Consider the following 15,705-nt stretch of genomic DNA (forward strand, 5'->3'; position numbering starts at 1 on the left):
TTTCTATTTAACTATACTCCAGTTTTTCTTAATTTTCTGTTATGTATAAGATATATTTATAGATGACATTTGATTTAGTGACACCTTTCAGATACAGTATCTGGCTTTGCAAAGATCCATGATGAGGGCCTGACAAGCTAATGTTTCATTATAATTAAGGTTGTCTGCTCTGAAATGTATTATCAAGAGAACAACAACAAAACAAAAGGTGGAATAAATATTTTTGAAGATATATCAGATAAAGGATTTTTATCCAATATATATAAAACTTTTAAGATTCAACAATAAGGGATGAGCAACAAAATAAAGAATAGGCCAAAGTACTTATCTTTATCTCACTAAAATGATATGTAAATTGTAAGTATATGAAAAGATGTTCCATATCATGTCATCAGGGATATGCAAGGAGATACAACCACAGACCTACTGGAACATACAAAATTCACAACATTGATAGTACCAGTTGCTGAAAAGGCTATGGAGTTATAGGAATTGCAATTTGTTGTTGAAAGTTGTAAACTACATTTGCTCAGAAAGAAACTGAAAACGTATATCCATATTAAAACCTGTTTATAAACATTTATAACAGCCTTGTTTAGTACTGATCAGATATGGAGGTAACCAAGATGCCTTTCAATGAGTAATGGACTCATAAATAAGGTGTGTAGACAGTGGAATAATGTACAACACTAAAAAGTAAACAATCAGGCTATGACAGAAATGAAGTGGCCTTATGCATGTTATGCAATGAAGGAAGTCAATCTGAATAGTGTATGTTCTGTCAGACTTCACCAGTGAGAAAGCATGGGAATGGTAAACCAATAGACGCAGTAAGTGACCAGTTATTACCATGCTTTTTGGAGAGATATCAGTGAGGAAACAGTGCAAAGAGGACTCTTGGGGTGGTGAAACTGGCATGTACTGAACTAAAATAATGAATACACGCCATTATACTCTTGTCCAAAATGTATTTGTGATGACTGGTATTAAAGTGAAGGTGCCACAAATTTGAATATCTTTCGTAGGGACACTCAACTGAAAAATGGTTTCAATTGTCTTAATTAATGAGGGATAACTTATCACAAATACGGATACCTTCGAATAGCAGTCCAGATAAAAGGGGTCAGGGCAAAAGGGGGATTAGTCATCTTTTGCTTGTTCTCAAGTTAATTTATTCAGTTCCTACTGCTGCTGACTCCTTTGATGCTACTGGCAAGCAGTATTCCCAGGCTTCCATCGCTGACTGAGTACCAGCATCTCTCTAGGAATCCTCCATGTTTTCAGAACTAGATTGGGGATGTTGAAACACCCAGCCCTGTGGACTGAGCTAGTACTGGGTTCTTGTTCTCTCCAGTGTTAGAGAGCCATGGTGAGACTACTCTGAATGCCAAGACACCAAACTTCAACAGCTGAGCACCTATAAAACCCTCAGTCTCTTAGATATGATTAAGCTGTTTGTACTAATTCAGTAAAAATGGATGAAGTAAATTACACACACACAAACTCTCTCTCTCTCTCTCTCTCTCTCTCTCTCTCTCTCTTTCTCTCTCTCTCTTTCTCTCTCCTGTCTTATCCATTCTGTTTCTGTAGAAGATGCTAGCAGAGTGTATTGCTAAGCGTAAACCCTGATAGGCTTTGGGAAGTAACTGATATAGCAATGATGTAAACTCAATTATCATACTCTGTGTTGAAAAATGTGAGTTATGTAAGGGGCGCTTTCTGTGAGCAGGCAGCAAGGAGTATCCAGAAGATCTCAACACTCCCAGCTTTGTGGTGAATTTACAACCAGTCTAAAACTTAAATCTATTTAATATGTATATTAAGTGAACCCTTAAGTTTAAACCTATGTTGGTGAACTAGATTCTTTTAAGTCACTGTGAATTTCCCCAGAAGTATTTTGGAGCATGCACTTCAGTACTTTTATAATGAAGCAAGAGATTTACATATTCTGGCATTATCAGATATCATCCTTAAAGTTCCTTAGAGGAGAAGGGGAGGCAGCCATGGGGAAGATGTGTGTGAGGGTGAGACTTGGAGGAAAGGAGGGAGGTGGCTTTGATCAGGCTGTTATGTGATTAAATAAATACACTAACGTGAAACAAAACAACACCCCCAGAAGTACCCTATGTTCCACCAGTTATAATAGGACCCTGTGAAGTGTCAGAGCATGGATAGAGCTTTGTTCCTAATTTTCTCACTCAGTTGTGTTGAGCTTCAAATTACACTACATTTATTCCTCTTTTTTTCATATGTATTTACTTGCTTTTATTTTACTTTATTTTATCTGTGAGATTATACTGTAATTGACACTTCTCCCATCCCTTTCTTACCTACCAGCCCTGCCAGATAGCCTTCCCCACTCTCCTAACTCACGGTCTTTTTTCACTAACAGTTATTTCATACATATAAAATATGTATATGCATATATAGTTTAAGGTAACTATTCAGTCAGTATAATATTACTTGCATCTGTGTCTTCAAAGCTGTTTGTTTTTCACTGGAAAACTATTTGTCATGTTTTAAGACTAAAAGAAGGAAAGCATGTGCAGTACTGGAGACCTAGCTAGCGACTCAGTGCTAGTGAAGTCATGGTTATTGGAGGAAAATATATGATTACTAGTTTACTAAACCACTATAATCCATAAAAACTCTCTATAAACATTCATTTCTATATCCACAAATATGTGAAGTCTTCACCCCTCATCAAGAAACCTTCTTACAACAGATAGAGGCCCTTAAAGAAAACCACAACCAACCAAAATGCAGAGCTGTGGAGGGCAGTTCCACATACCTTCGGCTCTGGAAACATTGCAAAAGAGAGAGATCACAAAATTGGAACAGCCAGAGCATCAGAAGGATCATGACCTCTTGTACTACATCTTCAATTTTAGAGTATATATTAAACATAGGTTTACTTGAGAACACAGATGTGAGTTCTACTGTTACTGACTAATGGAGTGACACTTATTTTGTGGATAATAACATTGTGATGCTGTTGTCTTTATTCGTAAATATTGTATGATATAATAATGTTCACCTCACTCGTTTTCTCTGTATCTGTGTTCTACTTCTCATGTCTAGCTAGCATATGTTGTCATGAGAAGTACTGGTGTAGACATTAAGGCTCATCTCAATTTGTTTTCTTCCTCTCTTTCTCTCTCTCTCTCTTTTAATTCTTTAGTATTGGATCATCAAGCTTTGATATCATGACTGTTCTGTAATACTATTACTTAAGAGATCTGAGATATTTTAAAATTCAAGTTTGATGGCTATTCCTGGCAATTTGGTTAAAGAATCTTAAAAATTCAAATACAATTATTTTTTATGAAAGTATCAATCTGTTACTTGTTGTTGAGTAGAAGTTGCTGTGTGAGTGCCACACTGATGCCTTAAATCCACTGTGCACTGGCTAAATTGCCTCCCTATACTGTGATTGCCATCTCTCTGCTCTGCAGGCTCCTTCATTCCTACCCAGTATCTGCCTGCAAGCTGCTATTTTTTTTTTTTTTTTGCATGATACCAGGGGACAAAGAAACTTTGAGCAGGTTCAAGCAATTATACAAACCTTGCTACCATTTGGGTTCTTGTGACTGTGTAATCTAAATATACTGGAAAAGTCTGTGGCAAACAGAGATGCTAAGGGGCTTTTGGCAATAACTAATATGATCCCAATAGTCTCACAAGAAGTTGTTCACCTTCTGTGAGTGGCAAAATCTTCACTATAGTATGGATGAATATTCAAACAGTTCAGAGACGGAAATGTATGATTGTTGTGAACTAAGTAATTACTTGCATGTTGGGCTAATATCCATTTTTAAGTGAGTATATACCATGTGTGTCTTTCTGGGTTTCAGTTATCTCACTCAGGTGATCATTTCTAGTTCCATCCAGTTGCCTGAAAATTTCAAGATTTCCTTGTCTTTAATAGATGAGCAGTTGACTTTTCCTTATCATTTTTTTTTTTTTTTTTGCTGCTGCTGCTGCTATAAGACTCACAATAGAAAAAATATAAAACAATAGAAGTTTATTTTGTTCACAATACAGTCTAAGATGTTCAAGAGAATGTTATTTTGTACAATTGACATGTAACGATAGTTTCTTGTTCAATCAGAATGTAGAGGGAATTGCCCTGAGATGCAGTAAGCCTTCTGGTTCAGGTTTCTTTTCTTTTAAAGTTCCTAATTTTGTCCTCAATGTTTGGCATGCACATCTTTGTCTTATCTAAATGATTCCCTAAAGGCCCAGCTCCTGCTATCATTAACATATGAATCAAAGTTATGTTTTCAGGACTCCAGTTTTGGGGAAACATATTCAATCCACAACAGATGTCAAAATTGATTTACATTTTTTCCTACATAAATGGTTTTGTTTGTTTGTTTGCTTGGTTGGTTAGTGGGGTTTTGTTGCTGTTTGTTTGGCTTCTGTTTTTGTTCTTTTCCATGATGGGCTTTCTCTGGTTTATAGCCTGGCTGCCTTAGAACCCCTTCTGTAGACCGGGCTTGCCTTGAACTCACAGAGATCAGACTGCTTCTGCCTCCCAAGTGCTGGGATTAAAGGTGTTTGCCACCACCACCTGGCTCCTACATAAATGTTACTATAAAATTTTTACTAAAAAAAAATCTTAATTAGGTTGAATATCATTTTGGAAAGGTATTTGCTGTTTGGACTGAAGCTATCATCCTTACACCTCTACAGACTGCCATTATTGACATGGTATCTTTCTAAATACTATCTATGATTACAGGCAAACCAAAATTTTGACAGTCAGTCACCACCATAAAATTTATTAAGCTGATCAGGTTATTGTGGTATAAGATGAGAGATAATGCTGTGAGTTAGAGATGCTAGCCTAAAAGATTCATTAATGTTTTAGAATAAGGATTGACCAGTGTGTTGTCAGAAGTCACCAGCTTCAACATTTTTGTGTTTGATTGCCCTTATACAAAAAGACATGGTCAGATTTTACACAATTAATCATTGACCATATTGCTCTCAATTTGGTTTCTTTATCTTCTGTATCAGCGCTTACAAGAGGTATTGGGGGATTATATTTAATCATTAGTAGAAATGCTATTTTAGATACACAGTGAGGGTAAGAAAAACTTTCTAAAATATAAGGAGCTCACTGAGACAACATTTACTGTCTGTCTACTAAGTTATCCTCCTCTAAAGGACCTACAGAAAAGTATTGGAGAGATTAGTAATTCCATAGGACGTGCTGCTTAGATTGTATGACTTCTTGTATTTTTTTTTTTGCCACTGTGGAAGATAGAACACAGAGGGTTATTTTGATTTTCTTACATTTCTTCTGATTAGCCCTATGTCCTGATATGTGATCCTTTTTAGAGCATTTCCCATAGACTTCTGAGAAGGATGTAAATTCTGAGTTGAGTTTATTATTGCATAGATGTTTGTTGAGTCCTTTTGGTCTACAGTGTCACATGGCTCCACTCTTCCTCATTCATTTTTCACTCAGATGCCCTGTCTTTGGATGAGAGTGGTCATGTACTATTACTGTTAGGATTAATCTGTCATTTTAAATCTAGTTGTGTTTGTTCTCGGAAATCGAGTGTGCCTGTGTTTAAAGTGTATAAGTTTAAAATGGTAGTGCTTTTTTGGTGTGCTGATTACTGTACCATGTGGAGTAATTGTTTTTCTTCTAACATGTGTTAGTTTGAAGCCTGTCTTTTCATGTACCAGTGCTGACTCCTGTCAGATTCCTTATTCCATTTGTTTTCAATAACTTTATCTTCTCACCTTAAAGTAGTGTCTATCTTTGATAATGAGGTATATTTCTTATACACATTAAAAAGATGAATCTGGGTTTAAAGTACAATCTGCTGGTATATGCCTACGGAATGGGAGTTTATTGAATGATATAATTAAGAAATGTGTATAAATTCCTGTTATTTTTTGAATTTTTAATGTGTGATATTTTCTGATCCTCCTAACAAACTGTCCTACTAACATTTTTTCCCTCTAGACTTTTGGACATGCCTATTTTTCACCTCAATCAGAAATCTTAAGTATTCTTTACAGAATTTCAGGCCTGGCTTAGTGGTCCTAAGCTCATTAACCTCAATGTTATCATGAAAAGGTTCTTTCTTCTTTAATTATGGCATGTATGTTGTCAGGATAATGTTGATTTGCATCTGTACTTTCAGGACTTGGAGTACATTGCTACAGGCCCTGGCTTTAAAAAAAATTCCATAGAGAAATGTGCTGTTATTCTGATGGGCTTTGTAGAAATGTGCTGTTATTCTGATGGGCTTTGTATGTGATTTGTTCTTTTAACGTTTTTTAATATCCTAGTCCTGTGGATTTATTGTTTTAACCACATCATGATGTGGGGCTATTTCTTTTATGTTCTTGTTTATTTATTATCCATATACTTATTTCATTGACACTTGTACCTGTATGAATATCTTTCCACCTAGATTTGGGTATTTTCTTCTATTATTTTATTGAAAGTAAAATGTTTTACTGAAAATGCTTTTGGCATGGAGTTATTATACTTATATATGCACGATTTAACTTTTTGGTTTTTATTAGTGTTGCGTGAGATGTGCTTATTTTTTTTTTCTGCAACTTTAGGATGAAAATATAACTTTTTGTTAATATTCTAGTTGATTCAAAATACAAACATGTTTTAATGTACCATTTGTCTTGACTTCTTGAAAACGTATGTTTTGCCAAAATTAATATTTTAAAGCTTTCAGACATTTTCTAATTATAAAATTTCAAGCTTAGTCTCTAATTTTCATTCTATACTGAGTTATTGATTTCTGAAATCAAGACAACATTCTCTTATCAGATTTTGGCACAATCTCTATATTATTTGGAACATCTTGGGAAAAACAGGGTATCTGTCACTTCAAAGTTTTTTGAAGTAAGAGAGGAAAAATAGATGCAAGAAAGAAAAATACTACATGGTATCTCAAGTGTATAGATCAAAGTTTTTGATTATTATATCTGTATATTAATGTGTGAATGAGTATAAATATAGGTCATGAAACTGAAAAGGGGATCATGAAAATGAAAACAAGTTTAAGAGAAAGGTATGGGAAATGAATAGGAAACATAGGATACGAAAGTAGAACATAAGAGAGGAATCAATGAGAAAGAGAGGCACAGGGAGTTGAGGGGAGGAGAAATAGATGAGATCAACCAAAACAAAGTCTGTTTAAGATGCCATAAAGAAACAAGTTACTTTGTGTGCTGATTTAATAAACACAATAGACATCTAAAGTAAATGTAGCAAGGGAGCTGGGTGGGAGATGGGGTGGTGAGGATAATGGCAGTGGGAATCAGGTGGGGGTGAAGAGGGGATGAGGGTGATAAGAAGAACTGGGAGAAAGAAAATTTATTCTGGGGAAGAGCATTACTGGAACAGGGGAGGCTCCTGGGCATGTATAAGGGAGTGGGTGACCATAGCTTGGACTCCAAGCAATGTATGTTAAGGAGCATAAAGTCAGCACCTGCTGTAGCCAGGTGGGACTCCAAGTAGAGCAGGGAGGACACCAACTCACACATACAACCTTCCCTGCAAATATGTCTTGTCTACAAGAAGCGTATGGATAAAGATGGACTAGAGATTGAGAGAATGGCAAACCAGTGACTGGCCCAACTTGAGTGCCACTCAATGGGTGAGGGCAGACCACTGTCACTACTAATGACACTCTGCTAGACTTGCAGACAGGAGTCTAGCATAACTGTTTTCTGAGAAGTTTCATCTTGCAGCTGATGGAGACAGATGCAGAGACCCAAGGCCAAGCAATGCAGTGAGCCCAGGAAGGCATGCTGTGGAAGAGTGGGAGGAAGGATAGAGTAAGCTAGAGGGATCAAGAACATGACAAAAACACTGAAGGTACCAGATAACTGTCCCTTGCTGGAGAGTGACTGTAGGAGCACAGAGGAAGGGGATGTAGGCTATTTTGATGAGAGCTGATAGGCTATGGTTGAAAGGTGGGAGAGGAGGAACCCACCTGTCAGAGGTCTAGGGGAGGGTAGTAGGGTAGAATATGGAGGGAGATTGGGAACAGGAAGATAAGAATGAGGGGATTACAATTATTTATTTATACTGTTCATATATATATATATATATATATATATATATATATATATATATATAAAATAAAATAAATGCGAAGGACTGGGGGAAAAACAAAGATTTCCAGAGTAATATAACCTGGGTCCACAAGGGCTCACAAAGCTGTAACACTAATCAAAGAGCTTGCATGGACAGAACTAACCCCCCTATACATATGCAGCAGATGTGTAGCTTGGTCATCATGTCAGTTCCCTAAGTAGGGGCTGTCTCTGAATCTGCTACCTCTCTAGCTGGACTGTCTTGTCACTCCCAGGTGGGAGAGGATGTGCTTAGTTCTCTAGTGACTTGAGGTACCACAGCGGGATTGGTACCAATCGGGGACCTCCCCCTCTCTAGGAGGAAGGAAAGGGACAGTGGTACTGAGAGGAAGGAGGGGGAGGGCTGGGATCATGATGTAAAGTGATTAAATAAATAAATAAATTGAGGAAAACATTTAAAGAACAACCTAAAATCTAAAAAACACAAATACAAAGCATCAGAAATCAAAACATACTTTGCATTTATTCTTGAAGTAAATAAAATTCCACATTGAACTATATATTTTATCTGATATCAAACCTACAAGATTATAGTTCAAGGTGATCAAGTATTAAAGTGAAACACTGTGCTCGCCTTTCCCTTCTTTACTGTGTTATCCTCTGCTTCTACAGCATTAGTCTTGTTCAAATTTTATGAGTTGTATTTGACTTTTAAAACAGCATTACCTAATGTTTATTTTATGTTTCATTAGTTTTTGTTATTTTCGTTGTCTTCTACCTTTCTTTTCCTTGAGGGCTTTCTCATCATTTTTTTTTTAGCCATTCAAGAGAATAACTCATTTATTTTTAATATTGTTTCTACCACTAGAATATATTGATTTGCCTTAACTAGTTGTTTTTCTTGAATCTTTAAGTTATCTTATGTGTTGATTTTACTGTTGTTGTTATAATTGTTTCTTCTGACACACTTCAGTGTGTGAGCATAAGTGCCTGTGTATATTTGATTTCCCCAATTCACGTTTTGGTTTTCCAATAATTTTTGAATAAATCTGTAATTTTATTCCATTGAGATTAAAGAAAATGTATATAACAGCTCTCAATTCTTTATTCATTGTTCTTTTTTATTTGATATTTTTTTTATTATAGTAGAATTTGTTTTTAAATTTTCTTTTTTGGGTATGTTGGTGCGTTTGCAGTATAATTTGTCGTGCACTGATGACTCAAACACGTTATGATATGAAGACACACTGTCCAATCTGTCTAAATCAGAGCTTAAGTTCAGAATAGGAGACTTTCATACAACATTAATTACCTAGTATACTATAATGCTTAACACATTTTGCCTAATCAAATTCCTTTTAAAATATCTCAAATATCAAAATACCCATTTGCCGAAATACTAAGTAACTGTTGCATGGTTATGGCTTCAGTGGATGGAGAAACAGATGCTCATGTCAGAATTGTTTAGAAGTAATAGACTAACACATTCATATCATCTAGCACTCTAAAGTACTGTCTCCTAAAAGGATCTACTAACTATTATATCAATTTGTTCCTCTGACTCTGAGATCAACATAATTCTTTTCTAATTTGTACAAAATTAAAGAATATGGAATGCAAATATAACCTAGAAAAAAAAAAAAAAAACAAGGTTGCTGCCTGGTTGCTAAACACTTGTTGCTAATATGTAGATAAGCACATAAGAATAGCTCTCAATGATGACATGCCCAAGTTGGAGAAAATATGGAATAGAATATTAGGAGACATTAAGGTGTATTTTAAAATTATCATTTTAGGTCTAAATATATAGATAAAAGTCCATGGGAATAGTTTACAGATTCTTAAAAAAAAAAAAAAAAAAAAAAAAAAACTGCTCACATGATAATTTTGCTGTCTATGATAAAATATAGATAATAATATGGCTCAGTAAAACATTACAATAAAAATTCTAAAATGTGTGCTATGCTTTTGTGTTGTAGTGATTTTATGTATTTTAAAACAGGAATACCTTTAAAATATAGCTTTCATTGTACAGCATAAGAAATAGGTGAAATTGGGTTTGATCTCTATTTGTCTCTCTGTCGTATTCCTCTGTGCTCTGTTGAAAATATAGCCACCTTTCCCTAGGCTTATGTCTGTATTTTAAAGACAGTACATACAACACAAAATAAAAAGAATCCTCGTCTATAGGTCAACACTATACAAAAGGAAACCCATTAAAATAAACTTTCTATAAAGTCTTCAAGTCTTCTACCTTTTTAATCATTCAGATGTCCATGTACTGTTGAGGAATTAGTATCTCATTCTTGACCCAGGTAGTAGTCAAAGAGTGAAAATGCTGCCTCTGGCCAATTTCTATCTGCCCAATGTAATTTATACTGTGATTCCTTCAGTGGAAAACATGCTGCTGCTTCTGGGTACTGTGATGAGTCTATAAGTCAAGTTTGAGCTATAACAACTTGAATTCTATCATGTGAACATCTATGATCTCTGCCCCAAAAGCTGGTGTGTACAACTAAGCCAGGAAATCCACATTTCCCCTTGGGTACTCCCTTATGGTTAATCTGTTGGCTGTATTGGTAATTTGATTACACTGGGAACAATATGTCAATTGCAGGAATTTCTTTTTACATTTGATATATCTGTTTTGATTCCATCAAACCTCATCATGAACACTTCAATTAGCTAATATGAACTATCAAAAACATATACCTATTTAAGACAATCATTTGAGTATCTGACCAGAAATGACCTATTTGGCCATTTCACATAAATAGAGAAAACAACCTAAAATTCAACACCTCAAATCTGTACAAAACCCACCCTAAGATACCAGTACTATTAGTCAAGACAGAGGCATATGTAGGTTCAGTTTTCTTAACCATTATCTTTCATTATGAACTTATTATCTGAGTGTACGTCCCTTATAACATGACTAACCGAAACAATAGGAAAAGAGGATTAAAGAATAACAAAACTGTAAGGATATCAGTTCCGAGGAACGATTCTCCTGGTGTAATCAGTAGAATTTCTTCTGCTGGAACCTGGAGTAACCACCTCAAAGTAGAGCAATGAACAGCCAAAACTATCCCAAGTCTTCAAAAGCCCCGCCTCCAGTTTTGGGCTCATTTATATATCTCCTCCCAGAGTCTGTTCATGGATCTTTTCAGCTGGCAACAATCAAGTCCCCACACGAGGTGGCTTGTCTTCTAGTGGATTAACCTCACCTGTTCTCACAAGACCGTTCCCCGTCCTACACACTGGGGATCACAACAAAAACAGGTTTATCTCTCCTTCAGGCATATGTTAGCCTTTCTTAACTCTATCTACATACAACCTAATGCCTATTCCTTACTAGAATTAATGTACACAGGAAAAAGGCTAAATCTGAGTTGCTTGGTGCTATGTAGATTTCTGGGTTAACTGTTCTAAAAACAACTAATAGACAGACTTCATAGTCAGATACTGTTATATTAAATCCTGGCTCTGAGATCTATCAATCAAGTAAATTAGCACTTCCTACCCATTGGCTGATCTCTGAAATAGATATGTATCTATGCATGAAGTTCTAGTAATAAAGTAAATAACACACAGTAAGCATGTGGTTCAATATATCTTGGACATTATATAGAAAAATAATGAAAGTACCCATGATGTTATTATTTAAACTATTGAAGAAAATCAGAATTGGCACTGATTCTTTTGTAAGTGAAAGCATAATATATTAATGGTATGATCTTTTGGCCTTTTATTTTACCTTTTTATAATAATGGGTATGAAACCCAGGGTCTCATATATGGTGGACAAATATTCCATCAGTTACATGCTCAGCTATTGTATTTTAAAATAGGATTGTTTTATGATGTGTATGTATACTGTTTTGCATGTGTGTGATGTATGTATGCATGCACGTAAACATGTATGTTTGTGTGCCTATGGGCTCACATGTGTAAGGTGATGTGTATGCACATGTGTATGTCTGTGTTTTGAGGCCACAGGTGGATGTCTGTGTCTACTTTGATTGCTATCAATTTTATATATTGAGGCTGTGTTAATATCTTGAACACAGACTTCATTGATTTGGCTACTCTAACTGAACAATTTGTTCTGGGAGTCCCTTGTCTCCACCTCCCAGTCCCTGGGATTATTTGTAGTCTACAATCCCCACACATCTTTACATGGGTGTTGTGGATTTGAACTCTGGTCCTTAAGCTTGTGTAGCAGATGCTTTACCCACTGATCCATGTCTCCAGCCTGTATTCTTGATCTTCTGCCTCTGTCTCTGCTTCTTGAGGGCTGAGAATATAGGGAATATAGGGTTTGATCAGAAGTCTTGGTAAGAACACCCTACCCTTTCAGTCACTGGAAGGAAAGGTGTACATGACATAACATGGAAAACTAGTTATGTGTTCCTTGTAAGCACTTGATCTTTAGCTGGCATTTCATCTTAAATATTATACTGTCTCATTAGTAAATAAAACACTCATGTTTTGGCTGCCAGTAAAAAACAATGTGAACACAGTATTTACTAAGATACTAAAGTAAAATACGTTAACTATGTACAGATAGTAATTATTTAAGCCAGAAATTATCTTAGAATTCTAAGTCACACTAGAATGAAAGATGATTTACAAGTCATTATTCAACCACAGTTGGATCAAATTGTGTTCAATTCTACATCAAATGTCTGACTGATATTAAATGAACTTCCCTGTGATTACAATGAGTTAGAGACACTTTCAAGAAATAAATGAAAAAAGGAGCTAGATAGTTAACTTGTAAAAAATTTTACAATGCCTGTTATGTACTAATTAGACATAGTCAGAGTCCTACCTAACTGATCAAATTTTATGTGTTTGTTCACATTCAAAATTGATACTTAAGTAAAACCTTTAAAATGGTTTGTAGGTATATGTATAAATTCTGAATACTTAAAAATACATGTAGGAATATTTATTTGTAGTGGAATTGTTTCTCACTTAATATATGGATAACATTTTCTAAAAACACATTGATTGTAAAATCTGTCTAAGCATATGAAATTTTAAAAAATGACTACAAATCTTACTCCGAGGAATTAGACTAGTAATATATAAAATCTATGATAAGATGAGTCATGAGCTAACATTTTATAACCACAGAACACTCAAGGAACCAAGTAGCATAAGGTAGACCTATCACTTCTTCCGAGATTCTTTTACATTGTTGGAAAGGAACACTCTCACTAAAATGAAGATTTAAAAGGAAAGATGATTCAAGTGTACAAATGTTGAAAACACTTGCCAAATATTGAAGGTATTATTGACAGTTCAGGATAGAAGAAGTCATAGACAAATTATAATGAAGATGACCAAAGCAAGAAAAAAATGTCATTTTTCTCATGAACTTGGGACAGGTGCCAAAATGAAAACTGGAGATTAGTTATGAGATGAAAATGTCCAATTAACTCTGATTTTTATTTAAGCATAGCTATTTCACTCACAAGTGTAGAAACATAGAGGTTGAAATAGGTAATTTACACTCAGAAAACATTTCTAAATGAATCAATAAATAACTTAGAAGAACTAATAAAGCCCCTGTAAATTCTTCTGCACTATGGTACTCAGGAGCCAACTACACTAACATTGATTTGGAAGGTGTTAACACTCAAGAAATGGTTCAAATCAACAGACATTGTCATCCTCTTTTTCTTTTGTCTCAAATCTGAACTATCAGGGTTCACCTAACACTTTGCAAATGAGAAACAGAAACATAAACCAAGACAAAAGATGTTGGAAGAAGCAGAAAACCGAAAATCCTTCTAGCTGGTGTTCTCATGAGGACTTGTAAATGGTTCTCTGTTGAGACAAAAAAACAAAACAAAACAAAAGAAAAACACAGCCACATTTTTAATCATTTGATAGGATTTCTGATCAAGAGATGTTCAGACAGGTGAGAAACCATCACACTGCTAACAAAACAATCCTCCATTGACACTTGCTGAAGTTTGGTAAGCTACGCTATACTCAGGATCACAGTTGCATGTTCAGAGAGCAGTGCAAAGGTTAGGAGAGAGATCTGAATGAGCAGTATTCATCTCTTTGCTACCCCATTTGCCCGTATATGAGAAAGTTCATGGCACCCCAGCTCTGAGCTGTCCCTTCTGCTATGCCTTTCCTGCCATGAAGGACTGTATCTCAAACCATGGCCCAATATAATTTTTTCCTTCTTCCAATTGTTTCACTTGCAAGGAATTTGGCCATATTATTATGAAAAGGCATGGATACATGCCCATAGAGGAGTAACCACTGAATCTGATAAGGCAGAAAATCTATTAACATTAAATCAAATAATCTAAAGAAAGATTTCAGGAGTTCAGATAGTATCACAGATTAAATTCAGATGATAAAAATATCAGTTTTTGAACCATGATTCATAATATAAAATAAATAAATGGAATAACTTAACCAAAGTTGAAAAAGCAGTGATGGAAAATAAGCAAGGATAGGAATTATACAGAGTTTGGGGAGAACAAACCAAACCAAACACAAAAAACCCTAATGAATGTGACCTTTAAAGAAATTATGTTCTCAGAACAAAAGAACCAGACACTGAGGTCTGATCATACATGACAGGATTCGTTCCTCTCAGCATGCTGGACACTGACATCCTGCATCCTTTATGTTCCAGCACCAAATGCTTTACTTGGTTCCTCATCAGAACAGGGCAGCTCCCAGGACAGCTTTGAAGAAAGCTTCTGATCCCAATTGGTCCATCATTTCAGACTGTCACGCACAGGACTTTAATTAAGCCTAGAATTTCTCAACATTTAGAAACTGGACCACGAATGCTATTCCTAGCTTGTTTAACCATTTTCTACAATATTATTTGGGTCCTTACAAATGTATTACCCACCCCAAATCAGCTGGAAGGAACCTTAAGACAATGATGCTCCATTTCACTTAATGGAGTGTTGGGTAGGGTTTTGGTTGTTTTCTTGGGCTATAGATGTTTATTTTCATTGGAGTTGATTATACATTATTAATGGTCTTATTCAGAGAGAAAACGAGGTTGGATTCAGAGATGTCTCTCTTTTCCTTTATATTTCATTCTTCAATTTGGAGATAGGGGTTGAAAAGAAAGAAGGAGAATATAGAAATATATAGGGATGAAAGGACAAAATTCTCTGGTATAGAATATTGTATATTGATGCAAAAATAAGTTTAATGTTAATAGATTGGTATATAGTTCAAATTTAAGATTATTCTTCACACATTATATATACATATATATATATATATATTTCTACTCTAATATGAAGTATTACATCCATATAACTAAATTATAATACAAGGATTACTTCCAATACTTTGAAAGTACTATTGTAGGTTGCTTAGGATAATTAAGTAATATAAGTTGTTAGTTAATCAAATCATGGTCATATCAATTACTAGTCTATTTTTATCACAATAATATACATTCTCGGTTTAAAAGATAAATATGATTCCATAGATAGATAAGGTATGATATTTATATAAGGTCTTCAAAAACCTCAGAGACCTACAGAATATATCATTTAAAGACATTTTTATTACTTAAAAACTTCTTTGACATTAAGACAGGTTAACTCCTGGCAAC

This window comes from Acomys russatus, chromosome 2 (assembly GCF_903995435.1).
Source record: "Acomys russatus chromosome 2, mAcoRus1.1, whole genome shotgun sequence".
Taxonomy (NCBI): Eukaryota; Metazoa; Chordata; class Mammalia; order Rodentia; family Muridae; genus Acomys; species Acomys russatus.